The sequence below is a fragment of the Pholcus phalangioides genome, unplaced genomic scaffold, assembly GCF_987345545.1.
Source record: "Pholcus phalangioides strain wild (caught in Gottingen) unplaced genomic scaffold, Ppha-v1.0 ptg000010l_1, whole genome shotgun sequence".
Lineage (NCBI taxonomy): Eukaryota > Metazoa > Arthropoda > Arachnida > Araneae > Pholcidae > Pholcus > Pholcus phalangioides.
This window is the reverse complement of record NW_028301603.1, coordinates 6,453,089-6,475,650: the sequence shown is the minus strand read 5'-3', so window position 1 is coordinate 6,475,650 and position 22,562 is coordinate 6,453,089. Positions and strand designations below refer to the sequence as shown.

The 22,562-nt window shown below is 37.2% G+C and overlaps 1 protein-coding gene and 1 non-coding gene across 4 annotated transcripts in view; one reads left to right on the top strand and one right to left on the bottom strand.

The window, feature by feature from the left end:
- The window catches only part of LOC149080805 (uncharacterized), a 79,679-nt gene that overhangs the window by 34,735 nt on the left and 22,382 nt on the right, over positions 1–22,562 (top strand). The window lies entirely within an intron of this gene.
- Positions 21,516–21,587, bottom strand: TRNAA-GGC (transfer RNA alanine (anticodon GGC)). Its single transcript has one exon. It is a non-coding gene; the product is annotated as a tRNA-Ala (tRNA).

The window sequence follows — 22,562 nt, the reverse complement described above, 5'->3', positions numbered from 1 at the left end:
ATTTGTTGGAAGAAGATATTTCATACTTTGCCTGGATTGTGTTTAGGCATTCTATAGAATGACTAGTCATTCTATAGAATGCCTAGGCAAAGTATAGAATAAAACCGGTATTTCATACTTTGCCTGAAACGACCAGGCATTCTATACAATGCCTAGGCATTCTATAGAATGCCTGGATTTCATACTTTGCCGGTAACATATACAATTTCAACTCTATACCCATAAAAACAATACTGATATCATAATTCATTGTCATAATAAGGAGTGTTTACAAGTGAACCTTCCCTGTGTTCCATAATCTATGAAACTGAAGAAATAAAATATCTTGGTGTAACTATGGATAAAAATTTAAAATGGAAGACCCATGCCCCTGACGATCTGCAATAGACTAAACTACATTAATATTCGAATTTTTGGTTTAAAAAATATAGTTTCTATGGATTTTCTCCTAACAATTTATTATGCCTGGGTACTTTCGCTAATTCAGTATGTCCTTTGCGTCTGGGGAGGAGACTGTGTGTGAATCAAATTTAAATACGATTAATATTTCTTTAAATAAAATATTAAGTACAATGTTCCATTCAACGGTGGTCGGCTGAAGTTGGTTTTCTGTGGTTCCCAACTTCAAGGCGCAAATGCGAGCCGATCTCCCCGTTAAAAAGTCTCGCCACAGAGAGCAACAAATTTAAATACGATTAATATTTCTTTAAATAAAATATTAAGTACAATGTTCCATTCAACGGTGGTCGGCTGAAGTTGGTTTTCTGTGGTTCCCAACTTCAAGGCGCAAATGCGAGCCGATCTCCCCGTTAAAAAGTCTCGCCACAGAGAGCAAGTCCTACAACGATAAATCATTCAATCATAACACTTCACTCATAGTTAGAAAAACTGGTGGCAGATGGCAGCACTACACATAACAAGCATTACAGAGAAACAAAAAAACTTCGTCAGGTTTCACTACACGTACACGCACATTCCCGCATGTACCGATTCGTTGGGGGTTTCCGCGGGGGGGGGGTGCATGTGTGGTGTAGCAGTAGTAGGTAGGGCCTCCAAAAAATGGCTCGGGGATCCATGATGTTCTTAAGTCAGCCACCTCGTTGGGCAATTTGCCTGTTGTGGCGTTGTATTTGTATTTGTATAAATAGAGCTCGTTTTGATTTTCTTTTCAATCTCAGCAAATTACATATGTTTAAAATATTAATGTTTACACACAGAAACCCCTCTTGGTTTGAAATCAAAACTGGGCGAAACCCGGAAAGCAGACGGGGAATTTCCTATGACGTTCACAAACTCAAGAAAACCATTTTCCAAAAGCTGTTTCATTATCTCGCCCCCACAAACTACAACTTAACCGTGATTTAAAAAATTATAAAAATTTAAAACTCCTTTCGGAAATCTGTTGCCCATTATATAAATAACCAATAAAATACAACTTCTATACTTTAAATGGAAAATAATTAGCTTAAGAAACCATTTTGAAATTATAATAAAATTGAAATTTAAACGTGATTGGATTGATTGTGAAAATCATGTTTAAGGCTACTTTATTCACTCTGCTTTATGGGTGTGTTTGCCGTCAACATAAATATTTTATATAGTTTGCCTTGGACTGATCGCACTGATACAGGCGCAACAATGTGGACCATGTATGTTGTTTGTGTATGTTCGCATATGTGTCGTGCTGTATTTAATCTGTGTTTTTATGTATTTTATTATATGTCTGTGTGTGAGTAAATGAAATTTCAGTTTCCAGATATTTTCACCTATAAAAGAACCACTTCTCTAAGCACACAAGCTATAGTCACACAAATCAATATCCCCGGTTCACTGCGATCCCCCTGACAGAGGTTGGCGACGTACACTTTGAGAAACACTGCACTGGAGCACATACACTTTGGAGACACTCACTTTGAGTCATGGGTCCGGAGATTAACCTTTTTATAAAATTTTTGTTTACTGCAAATTTACTCAAATGATCTTGTTCCTGGATGAATTGGGTAAGGGGGAGCCGAATAAAAGGAGTCCACACTAGAAGAAATGTGGTCCAAAGATTGCGGGAAAAAAAACGACAAGAAATACTGCTCTACATTTTCTCTTTGCTATCCTATGCTGCGCAATCTGCAACACTATGGTTTGATAAAGACACCCGAGTTCCCCTTCTGGATATTTGTTTCATTAGATCATTCCTCACCTTTAAGTTACATCACAAAATCCCGCTGCTACTCAGTTAAGCAGCGATTTCCGAGCATTTCATTACTATGTATTATTCGCCGCCAAAAAAAACATGCAAGCTGATGATTTAGCGGATTCCGTGTCTTGAGGAATGTTGAGGGTCTTGCTCCGCTGCTCCTTGAACCGGTAAACACATGTTTGGAATTTTTTTTACGCAATCCAGCTGTGCATTGTCATCACATTTACCAGTTCCAGGAGATGTTGCGCGTAGTGCATGTTTGCTTTATGTGCCGAGGTTGGGGGCGATTTGCGTGCCTTATATATTTATTTATTTATTTATCTATCGCGAGGAATTCCTTCTAGGAAAAGGATTTCGAATCACGATCCCAACGGATGGCAAGCAAAAACAAATCTCGTCGTCACTGCAGGCATTTCTCATGCGCCGGTTGTAGTAGTAAGGATGCAATAGGTTACATTCATGAGTTCTTAGTCGTCGTCGTCGGAGCAGGTGCGTACGTTGACTGCGTCTAATAAGAGCGCGGCCGGTGTCTAAGCGAGACGGAATCATGAGTTGTTTTATTCGCAGTTTTTTTTGCAGTTCATCGACTAGACAGAAGGTTTTTAATTTTCACAAGGTCATCGCCATCCTTTAAGTAGAAGATCCAACGTTTATAATTGGTTGTGTTTGCTTTTATTATCTTTTGTTACGGGCTTTGCTAGGGCTTGTTAACACCTCGAAAATACGATTTTAGGAAGTGATATCCTAGTCTTTTGATGCCGTTGCGATAGCCGTCTAGAATATAAGTGTTCAGCACAAGGATGTTCTACGTTTAGAAGAGTGTGCGGGCCAAGAGATCAGGGAATGTGCCGCTTTGTTCATTTTTTACAATATTAGGTTTATCACGCGTCACATATCAGGCGACTCCGAAGGCCGCAGGCCATGGGTTGAGCGCGTATGATTTAGCACATCAATATTTCGTTAAATAGGCATGGGTGTACGAATACCATTTACGGTCTAAACGTAAACGGTCTAGGTAGTAATTATCACCGGTGTACGAAACGTTTTGTTAAAATCAAGTAATTGATTATATTCTTCAGAAACAAAAAAACATAGTAACTGGTATTATAACACACAAAATTATAATTCTATTATACCATACTTTTTTCATTTTCAAGCCTCACTCCGGTTTAAAACCTTAAATTTTACTTTAAGAATTATCAAATGGCTTTGTTTTTAATCGAGAGATGACAGAAGTTCCAACTTAAGAGTTTTCTATCTTGTATAATGTTTTAAGCATATTGCTAGAATTCATGCTGTCATATATATAAAAAAAAAAAAGATGAGCATCGTAATGCGTTGTCTACTGTGAAATATCTTGTTGCTCGTTAGTTTAAGTTTTATTCACATTCGGAACACCGAATAGTAATTGCTGAAATCCTACGGCGAACATAAAATCATAACCAGAGTATTACGGCGTACAAAATTTACACCGATATCATACCAGGTACTGGTCATTTTCATGCTTCATACCGGTTTTAGACACAATAACCAATTTCCCTTCAGGAATCGTAACACACAGTTTTGTTTTTATTTGATAGAACCCCAAATGCTACCTACCTCAACGCTGTTTCTCGCTTGCACAATAGTACAATATAGATATTATATGAAATATATGTATAACACCAGTGAGAAGGTTGGGAAATTTTTTTCCCTAAATAAATAGTATTAATGTTTCGCATTCTCGCAAATTATTTCTTCCATTAATGCTAGTCCGCAAAATTGTTTATTTAATTTCACTAGTCCGTAAGTATAAAAAAAAATTCGAAGAATATTAGCCTAGGCTCTATGCTGAAAGCAATTCAAGCTATTGACAGACTCGACTGGCAACCGTTGCTTGCCTCGTGATTTTTCCTCTCGTCCATATTACAGTCGCGCTGAGCGAGTCAAACCATGTACAAACCTGAACACGAGTAGCATAGATTCAACATTGCATAGACAAACACTGGAAGCCTTGTTAAATACGTACCTTATATATCGGGGTTGGACAAATTCAAAAACAGTTTAGGTGTCGGTGAAATTCCTAAGGAGCTAAGCATAACTTTTTTCGGTCCTAAATAAGTTTTTTTTTTAATTTTTAGATAGGACTTGATGACCCCTACTCATGATGGAAGACACGCTGTGATGATTTGACTCCTATTTTCTGATCATGCTCAAAAAAATTTCAGCACCTATACCGATATTTTCTGGTCGACATATTGACCTGCCGCCTGAAAGTTGTCAAGGCATAGTCTCATCCAAGGGTTTTTAAATTCGCATCGGATACTTAAATTTGCACAATTTTTTCTCAATCAATCCACCGTAATGGCAACCGCGAGATAAAATCACGCAGTGCCTCGCTGTCTGTTTTCATTTGTATTGCGCGGTTCTCTTGTAAACCTAGAGTTTACATAGTACTTGTTTAAACTTCCTTGAAAACGGAAAAGAAAATGTCTTATGCAAGATCCTATTTACAGACTCAAGAAACGAACCTTGAGACTGAACTACAGGAGCAATGTTTGCTCATGTTGCTTTGTATACTATGTTTACGCGTACAATGTTATACGCGAAATGTTTTCTTTCCATTCCGTATCTGGAAACATCTGCTGATTTCGTAGTTTAGCACACGTCGTCACATTTCCTTCTTTATCCGGCTGCTTATTGTTTGTTGATTAGTTCGCCTAAGAGTCTTAATCATGGATGTCTAATAGAGTCTAAATAGATGTAGAATTTTGAGGCCCATGTCATATCTCTGGCAATTATGAGAAATATCCGTACTCATGAGATACTGCGGAACCTCCATAATGGACACACTCTGTTAGCAGACACCTCCCGATAACGGACACTTTCGATGTCTGGGAAATGGAGCCTCAATATATTTCGACATATATTAACGACCGTCGTAGCTTGACACGGTGTCCGTTAACGAGGAGCTCCACTATAACAGCTTCAGACCCAGAGCTAATGAAAACGCGAGGATTGTTTTTTAATCGTTTTTTCTTGCTGTAGATATTCTTTTTTACCTTTGGGAGTTCAACCCCAACTCTCCAACAGTAACATTCACAATCCTTGAAAAATATGTATATTTATTTATTTAAAGTAAAAGAGAAAGCAGCCTTATTAGTAACCTAATTACTGTATATATATATATAGGGGTAGGCCCTATACCTTAAATCCCTTCGAAATGGGCAATTTTATTATAGTATTGATCCAACAACTCTGTGCCCTCGGACGCTACCGTGCTCGCCAGACTTCCCTGACACAAGTTTTAACCATTTCAGTGGCGATCTATATATATTTCATCAAACTTGATCTGCTTTTTCTCTTTCACCCCGAGATATTTCGCCTTCTAAAAACGCAATGAAACTGTTTTTACAATAAAACATGTTTTCCATCTCCCCCAACCAATCAACAGTCAGTGGGTGGAGTCAGCTCTTGTTCAGCGTTATATAAGGAGCGAGAAAAATACAGAAATATACGGTCGGGACAAATGATGCAAAAAAAAAGCAGCATCATCATCTTGGAATACCACAACACATGGCAGGTGTTTTTGTATCATAGTCAGGGAAATAAAAGCGATGGGCGGAGTAAATTTTCTTACTGGGGTGAAAAGCAGTTATCTGCTCACAATCGGAAAAATAATTCTTAAAAAACGGGGCAATTTAAAAAGGTTTCGCAATTTCAAATGTGGCAGTTACAATGCGGATCAGGAAAATTTTAAAAACCGCTTCATGGGTTAAACAGACACTGCGTCCTCTACATCTCGTAGTTCAATAAGGTGAGCATGGTATCTATACCATAAGTTTTTTTTTCACATCAATGGGGTGTCGTTGAATTTGACTGACCGAGATCTATCAGTACACATCAGATATCTGTATATGTGCGTTATATTTCTCGAGATACGAGCGTTTAAAGTCTATATGTCGGAAATGAAGCCGGTTTCGTGTGGTAGCCAATGTAGAAGACGTATTCATTTCAAATTTTATTGCAACGAAATTGCCTTATTGTCTCAATGATTATGTTCGTTTTTGATGTTCAGCTGGTCATCTACATTCAGGAGTTCCAAGTGCCCTCTAACTTCTTTTTTTTTTATCTGCACGGACCACCTATCAATTTACTTGCAGAATTTTCACATCTTCTCGGGATAACAAAACAACATATAGTGAATTTCTTCTGTGCGGGGCATATACTCTGTATGCGTGAAAACTGTTATTGTTGAGCGCGGTCATGCACGGGACCTGATCTGCACCCGCAGCGCTATTCCGCACGAGTACCGGTTTGTAAGATGTGGCTAAGCTGATTTTGTCATCGATAATCGGATTTGCGCGGCTCGGAGCGGTGTAGCGCTGCTGATCAAGTCCCGTGCACTGACCACGATTGGGTGTAGGAACGGCTTTATAACACTGCTGTTGGGAGATTTCATTGGGAACTTTATTCATTCCACGGAATGCCAACTAAGTGGGTCAAATAATACCTAACCCATCAAATCAGGGGTGTACAACCTCAGGCTTCGGGCCAAATATCATCCGACAAGGGGCTCCATCCGGACCGCGAAAGGTTTTCCGCTAGAAAATTATCGGTGCACACAACACGATAAATATTAGGCTGACCATATTTCCTTCATAAAAAAATACGCGATATTGCCAATTATCACAGAGAAAAGAAAAAAAACATCATCAGATGCAAGTGACGTAGCCAATTACAGCCCAAAAATTGTCAAATGCAAGTAAAGTTATCAATTATTGCCAAAAAAAAAATTTTAAATGGAATTAAAGTAGCCAAGTTAAAAAAAAAAAACTGTTCAAGACAAGGGTTCCCAAACTGTGCGCCGTGGAAGAAATTTGAGAGCCCCTGATCTAAATTAACCCTTTCAATTATAGCCAAAAAATTGCCAAAGGGAAGTGAAGTTACCAGTTTTGACCAAAAAAAATGTTGGTGCATATAATGAGATGAATATATATTATTTATGACATGAATGTCGCTCTCCACTTAATACAAGATATACGGAAGACTGGATGTTGTGAAGATATTTATTATTTTAGATGTTAATTTTTTAAGAAAGGAAACAACTCATCTCTGCCTCTACCGGGAGGCAGATTATTATTATTATATGACTAATATGTTATACTAATACTAATATATTAAGTATATTATTTATATGACTAAAATTACTTTTGATAGTCATAATCATAATATAATTTATGATAGAGGTTGAGGACCTTTGGCCGAAAGGTCCCAGCTCCAGGATGTGAGGTAGGGCATATGAACCTCGTTGAAAATAAGGGGATATTTTATAGAAAAAAAGTTGACATGGCCGAAATTACGGGAATGTCCCATAAAATACGGATCATATGGTCGCCTTATATAATGTATACTAGTTTCTGACCTGCAGAAATGCTGCACGTCTGGCCCGCAAACTGGAAATGTTGTGCACCACTGTGTTAAATCCACTCCCCATATTCTCATAGGAACGTGCACTCAAATTCGGTATATTTGGGTACAACCTCGTTATGTAAATTCCATGATTTATTCGAACAAAAATAATTTTCGATAAAAATCACGAAAAAAATAGTCATTTTTAGTTCTTTTGTATTGATTTCGGATCATCATTCTATATTTCTGATGCATTCGTCATCGTTTTTAAAATCAAAATTCGATATCGTAATGGAATTTTGCGAAAATTGGCCACCAGATGGCTCTCTACAAACATTTATTATTTACATTTGTTTTGTATTTTTTGCACTCGGATTTATTAACTTGTTTTGAATTGAATTGTGAATAATGAGGACATATGTAAAAATAAATAAAAATGGCCCGTCACACGTAACACGGTTACTTGGCTTTAAGGCACGTAGCCGTTACGAACTGAGGCCAAAGAGAGGATACCACTTACATCCGCCACTTCGGCAGAATTTTGCGTTTTTTCTTCTACTTCTTCCCGTTTCCGATTCTGGGTAATGTTGCTTGATGATATTGTTTTGGGCCCCAAGGACATTGGATATTTTTCAAGGATGGCATGAGTTTGTCTTTTCTCTTCAACAAGGATATTTCTATTAAAACACGGGTATATTTTCGGCGCTTACGAAAACCATTTTTACCTCGGTGCCAAGACCGAAATGACACGTATTTTCAAGTATTTGTTACTTTTTTTTTTTTGGTTCCGTCCAGACCTGACTTTTCGGTTATTGTTATTTTCTTCGAATGAAATCTTGTCCATTATTATCTAACGGGTTGTATGACGTTATCGCTGTCACTGGAAATTGTTATGCCCGAGTAGTTTAGCCTTCAAGTGGTTTTCTGGTAATTTCAATGGATTCAAGACTGGCTGCTGAATTTTCAATGAGATACTTGTATGGCATTATAATAACTGTTTTGTTCCGTGAATTTTAATGTAGACGGTATTATGGTGTTTTTGGATTTTAGCCAGAATCAGATCATGCATTTTTTTGTTTGTCTTTTTTTTATCCTATAACAGTTGGGGATTTGGCACGTGTGTGTGTGTGGTGTTTATCAGGTTATCTGTTCGATATTAGGACGACAAATTTTGCGTTCGATTGAGCTGATAGAAATCTGGTTTTTTGTCATGAATTGATCAATTTGAGGCAGTTTTAAGTTTTTGACATAGTCGTGTGTGCTGTTGTGATAGCTGTAATGATTGTAATTTCATGCTCTCGTGCTTGTTTAAGTCGTTGTTCTGGTTATGGAGTGAGACTTGATTGTGACGGTGGAAAAGACAGAATTGTCGAAAAATTTGTGGCAACCAATCTTCGATGTGACATTTCAAGTTCCATGGAAATTTGTATAATTATATAAATCGGTGTGTTTTTTTCCCCCCTTACATTGGATGCCAAGTCACAGCAAGAGACACTTATTGTCACACGCGTCACGGTCAGTTTCATGAGTAAACTGAGATAGAAGGGGAAATAAATCTAGATAAAATTTGAAGAAAATATGAAATTTATTAAAATGATTCAAAATAAAATTATATAAATTTAGAAATATGTATATTTTTGTTTTGTTTTTTGCTATATTAAAGTTTTATATAGAATAATATTAAAAAAAAAAAAAACACTAGGTAAAATGTTTATCTTGTTTTTTGTTTTATCTAGTTTTGTTTTATTATTCTGCATTTAAAGGTATATTTTGCTATGTTATAGTAACAGAGTACAGTGTAAGAAAGAAAAAGTTTAATGTAGGCCTACCTTGTTTCGATTTATTTTATCGACACTTATTTATGTACATTATTTATCTACATTATTTTATCTCACTGTACTTATTTTTAAGTTCGATCTCCAAATTTATCCAGTGTTTTCAGTTCCATAAATTAGAAAAAATTAATAATAAAATTCCTCTAGCTTTAGTTGTTTTATCACCAAATTTTTGTGTAATTTTTTAGTTTTATCTGCGAATTATTTTTTTTTTCATTTATATCTTTCAATTCATCTAGTTTTCCCCCCCCCCCAATTTTATCTATTTTAAATCAAATTATTTTGTTTTCCAAAAACTGCACTTGAAAATACGTTTTTTTTCCGTAATATCAGAATGCAATTAGACAAATATATATGCATATATATATAGATTTAAATAGTTTTTTTATACTTATGTTTTTCTTATATTATTTTATCTTAGCTTTATCTTATGCGAACATTTTTCACATTTACCTTATTTTATTTTGAATCCAATTCGGTTTTACTTCATTATATTCTAATTGGAAATTTATTGACCTATCAGTATTACTCGTTGAAATTATTTCAACCTATTAATTTTAATTACATTTTTTGTCCATGAACATGCAGCGTTAATACCGTTCATTCGAAATAATGAAATAATGACTTTTTCCATCGCCCTGATAAGAAAAAAAATTTCACAATTTTGAAGAAACTAAAGGAAATTGTCTAGCCAAATTCTGTGAAAATCGGATATTGTTTCTTCAGAGAACAACGTGGATCCGTGTTACTTGATATATAGCAGCATAAACATCACAAGGTCAATCCTATTTCGGGTATGACGCAGGAAGAGAGCAAAAACAAAAAAGAAAGCTCCTTAACTAGGGCCCCGTAATGGGGTCTTCAGAAGCATCAACTGCCCCGGAGGGGCCCATGGAAATGATCGATACTACGGCCACACCTTCATATATATATATATATATAAAAGTAAGGCTCTTGTATTGCAACTTGTCTCGACTCTTACATAAAACGAGGTCTTTTTTCGCGGTTCGAATTCCGGTTTTTGTTTTTTCGTTGTGATATGAATCATCACCATCGAAAGGGTTGATGGGAATTTTTCTTTTGTCTTCGATTTCCTCTTCTCTTTTCCAGTATAAAATACATAATGTTGAATTGAGATTTCCAATCCACATGCAATCGAGTAGTGGTTTTCAACCGATCTGCCTTGGGGATTCAAGAAGTCTTCCAACGAACAATGAGAGCCAGGGCTGCCGCTATCATACGCTGGTCCTGGTGCGAAAATAATTGTTCGGTCAGGGTTGTTTAAAGAATATCGGGGGGGGGGGGCACCTTTAGCACCGATTTTGTATATTTCTGGAGGTGGGGAATCAGCATTCAAACATAAATACAGAATATATAGGAATACTGAAAATACCCATAAAACTATTAACACAGAAATGAATGAAAATTTCGAACAGAAAAATTATTTAAATTTTTTTTTTCCAGAAATGGACGAAAATCCAGAATAAAATTAGGGAAATCCAGAATCAATGAGAGAAATAACTCCAGAATATTAATGCGAAGCGTAATTAGGAAAATAATTCTAGAGTTGATATAAATCTAGAATTGATTAATCCGTAACTAAGGGAGGGCAGGCGTTTCTCGCTTCCCAGGTGCGGGATCAGGATGGGATCTAAATTTACTGTTTTTTCGTTCGAAATTACGGTGGAAGGGGGCCCTGAAATTTAAATTGGCTCCTGGTGATAAGAATAATTCTTCATATGTAGTTGCGGCCCTGGACAGAGTGCATTCTTATTTCTGGTATCACGAGTAGGCCCTGTCTATTCCCTCAAGTTTTTTTGCAGCATCTCCACCGTCAAGGTATATCTCGAAAGCGTGATGCAGCCATTATGATTGCAAACGAGGAGCTTATTTTCAAAAGGAAGTATTTCCATAATTGGAGGGTGAAAGTGGTAAACGATGCTGCGGTGGTAAAGTGCCATAAGAAAAATCCATACACCGTTTCTCACTTTAAAGTGTCAAATAAGCAATTCTTTATAATATTGTCGACGTTAAAAGTGCCTGGTAGGGTAGTACTCCAAGTCAGGGGTTTTCCAACGTAAAGTTTCTCACGGAACCCTTGATGATAATAAGGCTATTCTGCAGGAACTGAAATAGATTTTTGAATATTTATCCAAAAGAAAGTGCTCCTACTGCCGTCTCAACAGCATCTAGTGTTCTCCAATACGCATCCACACGCGAGTGAAAATACGCCTTCAGATTTTAGATAATTCTTTTGATAGTGTTATTTCTAACTGATATAATATATAACCCTCGTTTATTTATTATTATTTTATATTTTTTAATTTCCTGTTTTCCCTTCATGGAATTCAAATATCTTACAATATCCCCCGCTCAGAACATTCAACATTTTTTTTTTTTTGCATTTTAATTCACTTTACTCCCCTTTTGGCGACAATTGACAATTTTTTTAGCAATTACATTGTCCCGGAGCTGCTCTCAGTGCCTGGGCTGGCTCATGATCGTATACGTGTAATACCAATTTCTACCAATGCATGAATCAATCATTACATCCTCAGGTCAGGTTAAAATATTATTTATTTACAGCTATAGCAAACAATGTATATATGAGAATATATTTAAATTTCACACTTACAAATTAGTACATATATTTTATGCTACTACTCCTTGATTACAATAATCATATTTGCATTATTTTGAGTAATGTTCGGAGAGAAATGGGCATGTCCCGTATTTACCTCGAATGAAATTCGGTCGGACTAATAGTTACTTCGAACTCGCAGTAAGCGAAAATGTATATCTGTATCATCACAATATCCGATCTCATTTCAAGAACATAATGCGAGAAGAGACAAAATTATTTCGTTCGTTATATCTGCAATTTCACTATAGAGGGGTTTGATTGCACACTCAGAAATCCATGAAAAGAGAATTAATAACTTTCGTAAAACATCAAATTAACTCATAGAATTTATGTAACGATTTCCTCCGCCCTTCTTAGAGGTCATTTCCAAAGAATCTTCCAGAAAGGGTTGAGTTCGAAGACCTGGGATAACAAAAACGTGGGCATCCGAAAAGGTGGGATAACCACACATACATACAAAAACATTTTTTCCCCCTGTATATTTGCTTTCTTTTTCCGTCCGAGCGACCAAGGGTTGATAATTAATTGCACTTTCTTGCCGAGTGTTGGCGGGATTCTTTAAATGCATCACTTTTTTTTTTTATCGCGATGCACGAAATGATGATTCCTTGTGAAAGGAATTTTTATTTGCGTGGATGAGAGATATGGTTCGTGGATGATACATAATGTGATAATAATGTTGAAGAACCTTAACGATCATTTTCTTTGGCGACCGGATGCCCAACACCTTCGCATTCCTAAGGCCGGTATTACACTATAAAAGTTTGGTAAAAGTCCTTTTATAAAACTTGAAAAATGCAGCCAATAAAGTCACCGATTGCATTTTCTAGAATGTAACCAATAACCTTATTGGTCAGATTTTTCAAGTTTTATAAAAGGGATTTTATCAAACTTTTACAGTGTAATACCGGCCTAAATGCCATCTTTTATACGTCTGGAGCCCTAGAATTATTAGAATATTTTCTTCCGTAAATTTCCCCTCAAAAATTTTAACGCTTTTTAAGAAATTCGAAACACGTACAACATCAAAGTTCATAGATACTCCTATACTGGAAGGGGGTGGGGAATGTATCTAGGGTCCGTGTGGTGTGTGCTAGCTAAAGAAATGACTATACACTTTCACAGTGTGCCAACGGTGTTCGTGTAGTGAAGGGAGCCCATTATCTTGTTGATAACAGCCATTTGCATGACGACAGTCTGGAACTACACACGTGGTTAAAGCGGGGGTTCAAGGAAAGCGGGTGAACCTTGGAGGAAACTTAAGCCAGATATCAAAATTTTAAAAAATTCCCGATACTAAAAATTCATGTGGCAAATAGTGTAATTTATATGCGATGAGAAAATTACTTTCATTCACGATTTCGGTTGATATCACGAGTTCAAGTAAACTTTGTTGGAGAAAAAACGGGACATTGGCCATTTATTTGAAGGGAAAAAAATCCATACTGTCAAAAATATTGGTTATATGGTCACTCCAGTTGTAACGATGCTTCACTATAGTGAGAAAACAAATGAATAAAATGTAAGCTTCCCCCCTCCCATATTATTTAATTATTGCTTTATTGGATTGAACGGATTTCTGGATGAACGGGGGGTGGGGCACCTACCGAGGGCTCATAATTATCATGAACCCATATTCAAGCGTTGAACATTCAAGCTTATAAGTTTGTTCATGTTGATACTGCAAAAAAATATTTAATCCACAAAACATCTGATACATAAGGGATCCATGATCCCATTTACTGTAAGGCTAGGATCTTTGACAGTCCCCTTGATCAGATTTGTCACGTGCCAATAATTATCTTTTTTCACACAAATTTGTTGTCTTGAGTGTAGCGATATCAGCCCACCCTTAAGGGAGCCACGGGGATACCTAAATTATAATGAAATTTAAATATCCCATGAGACATGAAGCATGCCCCTACAAGAAGCAGGTTGACCGAGTTCTAGCCTGTTGGGCCTGGAATAAGCATTAACTGTGATTTCTTTTTGTTGAAATTTTTACGTTATGAATTTAGAAAAATTAGAAGTTGTCCGCGAAAAATGACCTAGGGGCACCGATCGAGGATGTGGAACACTGGTCAAAATGCGGGGGGAAACAATGATTGAAGGCTCATATGTTCTGAAATTATTTCTTTTAATAGCTATCAATGCCAATTACTTGTGAAATAACGTCTCTCACCAGTTCCGAAAAAGTTATTGATTAATTAACTACTTTTAATTATTCTAAAATCACTTTTAATTATTCTAAAATCACTTTTAATTATTCTAAAATCACTTTTAATTATTCTAAAATCTCTTTTAATTATTCTAAAATCACTTTTAATGATTCTGCAATTATTTGTTTCGGTAATTCTGAATTTTTTCCCCCACATACTGAAATTACTTCCTTCAATATTTATGACAATAACAATTATTAAATATTCAATGAGACATTTCTTTCAATAATTGTGCATTTATTATTTTTTATTAATTGCGAAATAATATCTATCGCTGATGCCGAAAAATTATTTTTTCCTTTTATATCAAATCATTTATTTCACCGATTCTGAAATTGTTTCAAAAATTCTTTTATTTATTTGAAAAATTCTAAAATTATTTCTTATTTGGGTTTATATTATTTCTCGCATTAATTCTAGATTTATTTTTCCAATATTTAAAGATTTTTATCGATTACGAAATGATTGTAATTATTCCACAAATATTTTTTCATTTATTCTGAGTTATTTTTTTTTTCCGTTAAAGTATTTTACAATTTTTGTGTTTTTTGATGCCGATATTTCTGTTTTAAAGTGCAGTAAAACCTCTCTTTTGTGAACACCGGAGGGGGATTCGTTCGTAAATGAGGGGTTTGAAATGTATACTTTTATTATACAAGGGGGAAAATTATTATTTGGCCGTAAAAGAGGGGGGTAATAGGGGGGTTTTACTCAAGGTTTCTAGTTTTCTGTATGAGATCAGGAGCCCCCCAAATACAGTTTTGACCTCGCGGTATCCCAACTTTATAATTTATCAAATGAACAGCACTACTGGTGAATCTCATGGGCCACGGGAAAAAAGCTCCGGGGCCGTGCATTGCAGACCCCCCCCCCCTGATTTAAATCCATACACCGTACGTTGAGCTATACGCTTACTGTGGAACGAAACGCGTTTTATAGAGAACGGAATTCAATTTAGTGAATATTTTTGGTGTTTCATCAATAATGACCTTATGACCATTAGGAACTGGTAAATTAACTTTCGCGGCTTTCTTAATGGTATATTTGTTTTATTTCACGTGCATATTACGAAATATACTTTTACATGGAATTTTCGTTGAAAGCCGAAATGAAAACAGGATGTTGATAATGGCTGGTAGCCAAGAAAAATGGTCATTTAGTGACCCCCGCATGTTATCGAAATTGAATTGAACGCCACTGCGTACACATTAACATGAACTCTAAAATACCATTTTCTACAAATTGAACAATGTATATGGATGGAGATAATAGGTTCTGTCCCTTATTCATTCGGATTTCCATGACATCAACTTGCGCAAATACGCGGAAGCAGTAGCAGCAGCAGCGCATTGTTATTCGTGTGTGTATTTTGAGTACGCCTTTTGTGTATAGTTCTTGTTATAATGTGGGACGCATATCTGCACGCACGGTAGCCATTACAGTCAAGGTCATCCAGCAGGAAAGTTATTCGAATGATGAAATCTAGTTAGAAATGAAATTATATGGAAAGGTTGTTTTGTTGGCCATGTCTTCTATTTTTTTGTATTGAAAGTAATGACCTCTTTCAGGATTTTACGTGTACCGTCATTAGAAGCAGCGAAAATTGCATCGTCCATGAAGTAGGCCTAGGTCTGGGGTTTACCAGGGACCTTGCTACAGTTTTGAAGAAGGATGGGAACAGTTGTAAAGAATACGGATATCATTTCGAGGGTTTCGTAGGGAGCGGATAGGTGCCCCATATAATCTTGAATAGTTCATAAAAATTGTAGGAATTCCTTTATTTGAATGCGATTTGCGAAAAAGTTATTCTGTTGTTATTGTAGTTGTTGTTGGCATCTCTTCTAAATTGGCGCTGTTTGTACCACGTAAAATGAACGTATGAGTATTTATTCGCAGCAAAGAAAAAAAAATCCTAATTGATTAAGTAATTGATGAATTAAATGAATTAAATTCAGTTGCTGAAAGTAGTTTCTCTTACAACACCTTCGTTTGCTACAAAGAAAGTAACGTCACGGCCACTTCATTAACACTTTTTAAGGGTAGATCGATGTTCTCAGCCACCTCGTTGGGGCATTTTGCCTGTTGTGGCGTTGTATTTGTATAAAATACCAATGTTGTTATACTCTTTGAGAAAACACCGGTGAGGCATTTAAAAAATATATTTGACTTTTTTTGTTTTTTTCCTTTTAAAGGGAGATATAAAAAATATCGTTGTAGAGTAGTTTCGAAATACCCTCAAAAGATATCCTTATAGAGGGATTTATCGCAGCAAAGGATATCTTCGTATCGAGAGGAGCAACATTAGACTACAGGCAATTCCAAAACAGATTCGAAAAAATATCGTTGCAGAGGGATTTGTCGTTATATCGAGTGTCGTTGTAGTGAGGTTTCACTGTACATCATCATAATTTACTTAGATCTCCGGAACCCTGGACTGGAATCCCCTCCCTACATGAGGATGCTGCGTGGGGGGGGGGGGGGGTATTAATGGGTTTTGAAAGTAGTCACAATTCCTTTTGCCAAATTTGATTTATATATTTTACTTGATTATTTATACATCGCAACTTTCTGCAAGTTCGTTAATGGCTCCGTTCGTTTCATGGCTCCTAATTTTGCTCGTTTTCCATCTGTGTGTCCCCCCCCCCCACTCTTTCTCAAAATATCTCGATTGCCCCGGGGTCGAGAACAGCGAGGGACACAGCTAAGATTTTCTGGAATGGGCCAGGTCTTTGACCACCTGCTTAAATATCTCCGCGCGACAGAGGCGGGTTATGTTCTGGAGCCGAGAACCACTGTTCTGAGGATCCCGCCAAAAAAAAAAAAATATCCCTATTCTCCATAAAATTGTTCAACATTTTTTTCATTTATAAGATATTTTCAGGATTATATGTTCTTTTTTACACCTTCGGACTGTGAAAACAATTTCGCGGACCGGCAGAAATGCGAGAAATAATTTGCGGACGGACCGATAAAAAATAAATGTGTATAAAAATGAGTAATTTTTGGACTGGCAAACGATAAAGGAATGGGAAATACACTTTACGGATCGGCATAAAAATTTGTAAATAGAAAAGTAATTTGCTGACCAGCAAAGAATTATAAATACGAAAATAATTTGCGGACCGGCAAAATATAGATAAATAGGAAATAAAGAACTTGTGGACTGGAAAAAAAAATGAATAGAAAAGAGTAATTTGCGGACTGACAAACGGTAAATGAAGAGTAATAAATAGTGTAAATAGTAATTTGCAAACTGGAAAAAAAAATGAATAGAAAAACGAATTCAGACCGTCAAAAGTGTATATAAATAAGAAAAATGGTTTTCGGACCGGCGAAAAATAAGTAGAAAGGTAATTGTGGACCGGTAAAAGACCAAAAAAAAAAAAAAAAAATACAATTTGCGGACCGGTTGAAATTAATAAATAACAATTATAATTTGTGGACCGGCAGGAGATAAACGAATAGGAGGAATAATTTGCGGTCCACCAAGAACAAATAAGCCGGAAGAATAATTTGCAGACTGGCTGACGGCAAAAATAAATTTTGAGATTATGTATGAATTCTGCAGTGCCTACACAGATTAGGCGACATTTTTTGCGGACAGACAGAGAGAGAGAGAGAAAATTTCCGCATTCCTTGACTAGCGTTTGGAGAATATTGTTTTACAACGTTACCACAAATATTTTCACCGCAGTTCATTTTTATTGCCCGTGACGTTTCGGAAAACCCCCCTGGGATCCGCGGGATCTTGGTTTAAAAACATTGATCTAAGGGTGGAAAATTAAGCTGTCAGTAGGCCGCTGGTTTATATGTTTAGGGGAAAAAAACAGACGGGTCTGGTGTTTGTCGGAGGTAGCGAAACGCATCCGGACTCACACAATGGGAATGGAATTTCATGCTCGATGTGTTACGATGGGAATATTATATTAGGAAAGGAAAAGAGTGCGAGGCTGATGACTCCATCATACTCGTTATGGCCCTTGTCACGTGACCCGAAAGCCATTGAATTGCAGATATTTTCTCAGTGGCCTCTGTGCATCCCCACCCCACCACTTGAGATAATTGCAGCTTGATGACTTATGGCCTTTTCTTGATGAATTGAAGATACACCGACATGTGAAATTCTTCGGTGGGAAGGGGTATGGGTTAATAAACCTTTTTCTGTGATGAGAACTCTTTTTGAGAAGGTTTGTTTTGTGGTTCCCATCATGCCTGGCATTTTGAACTATGCAACATCCCATGTTATCGTTCTTTACTTTCGTTTTTCTAACGATAGATGGCGACACTACATTTCCGTTTGAGAATTTCGTGTGCTGGATGATTATGGGGATCCATGGTTCACGCGAGCTTAAAGGAAAGATTGGGAGATTCGTTGCCTTTGTAGTCTAGTGGTCTAGGGCGTTCAAGTGAAAGGAGCTGGGCTCGATTCCCCGCAAAGGCAGTTGAATTTTCTCTTTCCAAAAATTCATCTTCGCAACAGCCAGTTGTAAAAACCTTCATATGTGGTTTTGTTGGACAGCCCTACTCTTATTGAGGACATTTTACACAATTTATTCTCGGGACTCGCTTGCTCATCTAATGACTCGTCTAGCTTCTGTTGACTCGATTGTGCTCGGTGCAAGCTACTTCAGTTATACGTCGGTCTGGAGCAGAGACATGGACTTAACCGATATTGGCTGTAGCCGATAGGAACTGTCCACTCAAGTCCAGAGCCTGGGACACCAGACCTGTGTGCTCCCCCCCCCCCCAGTTGCGGCCATACCAGAGAGAGAGAGCGCTAACGCTTAGTAGTATTCTAATCTAGATCACAAATTGGATAATTAGTGTCCCCATTAGGAAAAAGTCGTTTAGAAAGCCAGTAAGGTCTTGAAGGTCAACAAGCGGCATGAACTTTTTGATACAGTAAATTCCCGAGTAATTGGTGAAACCAAATTCAGGCTCGGAGAGGGGGGGGGGGCATTATATATATTTCGTTTCCCATTTCTAATGACGTCATCTCTTCAAGATGATTCTCACAAGAAGCTCGACGGCGACGAATTCAATTACGCCTAATCTATTTCGTTTCGGAAGAGGGGTGAGTCAATTGGTGAATTTTCTCGTCTAGGCTGGCCTCTACTTCCTGTGGTGTCGTTAATTCAATAATAGTATGTTGCTGCTGGCTATATGAGGGTAGTTGCCCAACTCGTGATCGCCCTCGATGAGATTAATACTTCTTGTTCTATTTTCCCCTCCTGAATGTTCGAGACGGACATCCTGTTGGTAAGGGGTCACGTGAGAGTCATATCCGGGTCAGTCATAGCTCGACCAAAGATGGTTTTCTTCGATAATATGAACGAATCAGAAGAAAATAAGTGCTCAAACGGCGTGGGATTATTGATACGAGTATTTTTTTCAACGTGAGCTTGAGAAGCCGATTATTGCGTTATCCTATAGTAGGGAATCTTCAATATGTTCCTTACGAGCTTTGCGGCCCGGTGCGAAATCAACTGCTTTGCGGCCCACCGAAATTATTTTTCCCGATCCTTGAGGGGGGTGGGACTGAAATAAGACTCGGCCCCCCCCTGGTTCCGATGCCTATGCTATTCTCTGGTATACATAGGCGGAGATAGACTTGGAAGTCTCGGGAGTCACGGCCGTCTTAATCATGGGCCCCGGGCCAATTGATTTTTCAGAGGCCCTACCAAACAAATTCTCAAAAATTTAGACCAGATCTCATTTTTGTGAGGCCCCCGGGCCGTGCCCGGGTGGGCCCATGCCTTAAGACGGCACTGTCGGGAGCACGGTCATTATTGCTGGGGGGGGCACGATGATGTCAATTCATATATACATTAGATCAGTTGACTCCACCTTTGACGCTGGGTGGGGGGGGGGGCGTATCTCCGCTCATGCTTGTATGGTCATCGGGCCCATTCTGCTGCAAAATGTGGGCGCCATTTCTATAACATCTGCGCACAGCGCATCGTACTGGAAGGACTGTCAGGGCTAGATGACAGATTATCTGCACAGAGTTATACAACTACTCTTTCAGCTTCTTTATCTCTGCCTGGTTATCCAGGCTTTCGTACCTCGTACAAAATAAAGTGTTCTGGACTCTGCCACAAAGCTGAGCTGGAAGAGATCTCGGCAACGGGATAAGTCCAGTTCTGGCGTTCATTCAGGCCTGTTTTCTGTAGAAACTTTTATAGATTCCTATAGGAACTCAATAAAAAAGTATTATAGAATTCTTTAGAATTATGGCTCATTTTTCTAAAAAAAAAAAAACTGCTCTATAGATTCTTATAGAAGCTCTATGGAATTCCGAAAAAATGATGCATTTTCTATGGAAACTTCATAGTTTCCATTATTATAGAGTGATTCAATATTATGGCTTATTTTTCTATAGAAACTTTATACAGAATCCCATAGAATCTGCAGAAGATCCTATTTTAGACTGTATTATTTGTATAGGTTTTTATATTACAAACTCGGATTCTTATAGAAATTGTAGCTATAAAATTTCATAGAAAGATATGATACTCCCACCACTTAGTTACAGAATGTGGTTTATATTACACATTCTAGGATAAATGGTGCATTAATTCATTGCAATAAAACTTTCATTTGATGCCAATACTTCTATATACTGTTTATTAAATGAAAAACTTTACATGCATTCACTTACCTTCTGAATAAGAATTTAATTATTCTATATTACACTGAAATTTATACTTACAAGCTGTTCATTGCCATATCAAATGACAATTTAAATTCAAGGAAATAGTTTTAATATCCTTCAACTGTTAAAGACCAGAGTTATAAAGAAATAGATTGCATGATGCTGAGAAAATTAAAATATGAGAGATGGAAATTTATGGCAGCCCATTTCTTTCTAATCATCTCTCTCAAGAATTCAAAAATATGTACAGGGACGCCAGAACATATATGCTCATGTTTCTAAAGCAATACCAATCATCATTCAAATATAGCTTCCCCCCCCCCTCCCCCAGTTCGGGCGATGAGAGATCTACCAAAAGCGGGACATTTTTGTTGAATGTGCCGTACGGTCTTTATACATATCCAAGTGAACATTATGTTCATTACTGGAGCAATACCAAACATTTTTGATTTCCAGCATCCCTGAAGAAGTATGTCTAACTTGCATATAGAAACGTCCTCTCCACTTGTCAATACAAGATTAATCGAAAGACTGGTTATTTGTGGAGATGAAGATTACAAGGAAGAAAATTCATCACTGCCCCCACGGGGACTCGAACCCCGGTCTCTCGCTTGCCGGACGAGTGCTCTACCATCTAAGCTATGGAAGCAGATAGAATATTTCAACCTTGGAGCGTATATATATGTTGAAAGGCACCGTACATGGACGGCGTCAACAATCAACTAATAGCTCGTGAATGACAAAGGCCAACCAGATGGCCATATGCATATAGAAACGTCCTGCTCCACTTGTCAATACAAGATTAATCGAAAGACTGGTTATTTGTGACTGGCAAGCGAGAGACCGGGGTTCGAGTCCCCGTGGGGGCAGTGATGAATTTTCTTCCTTGTAATCTTCATCTCCACAAATAACCAGTCTTTCGATTAATCTTGTATTGACAAGTGGAGAGGACGTTTCTATATGCATATGGCCATCTGGTTGGCCTTTGTCATTCACGAGCTATTAGTTGATTGTTGACGCCGTCCATGTACGGTGCCTTTCAACATAGAATATTTCAACCTTGGAGCATATATATATCTGCTTCCATAGCTTAGATGGTAGAGCACTCGTCCGGCAAGCGAGAAACCGGGGTTCGAGTCCCCGTGGGGGCAGTGATGAATTGTCTTTTTTGTAATCTTCATCTCCACAAATAACCAGTCTTTCGATTAATCTTGTATGTCTAACTTGTTTGTTAAAATAAAAGGATACACAGGCAATGTACAAAAATAAATAAAAAACAACAATGTCATTAAAATATTTTTTATTAACTGAACTACATTCATATTATCAATCAAATTCAGAGGGAAATTGTTTGCTGCTCTAAGAATTATCATAAATTTTTTTTAATGTTCAAATTTATTGATGTGTGAAAATGATAATGATCGGATAGTACTAGTATACATACTCTCTTGCAATATTACACGCTATAAAATGTCTTACTGTTATTGCACCTCTTTATAAAATTTCCGTGAAATAAATTTTAGTTTCTAATTTTAAATGGTGAATTATGAACACACATAAATAACATTTTATTTGCAGAATTTAAGTTGAAAATATTTAATGGGATCGTTTTTTTATTATCAAA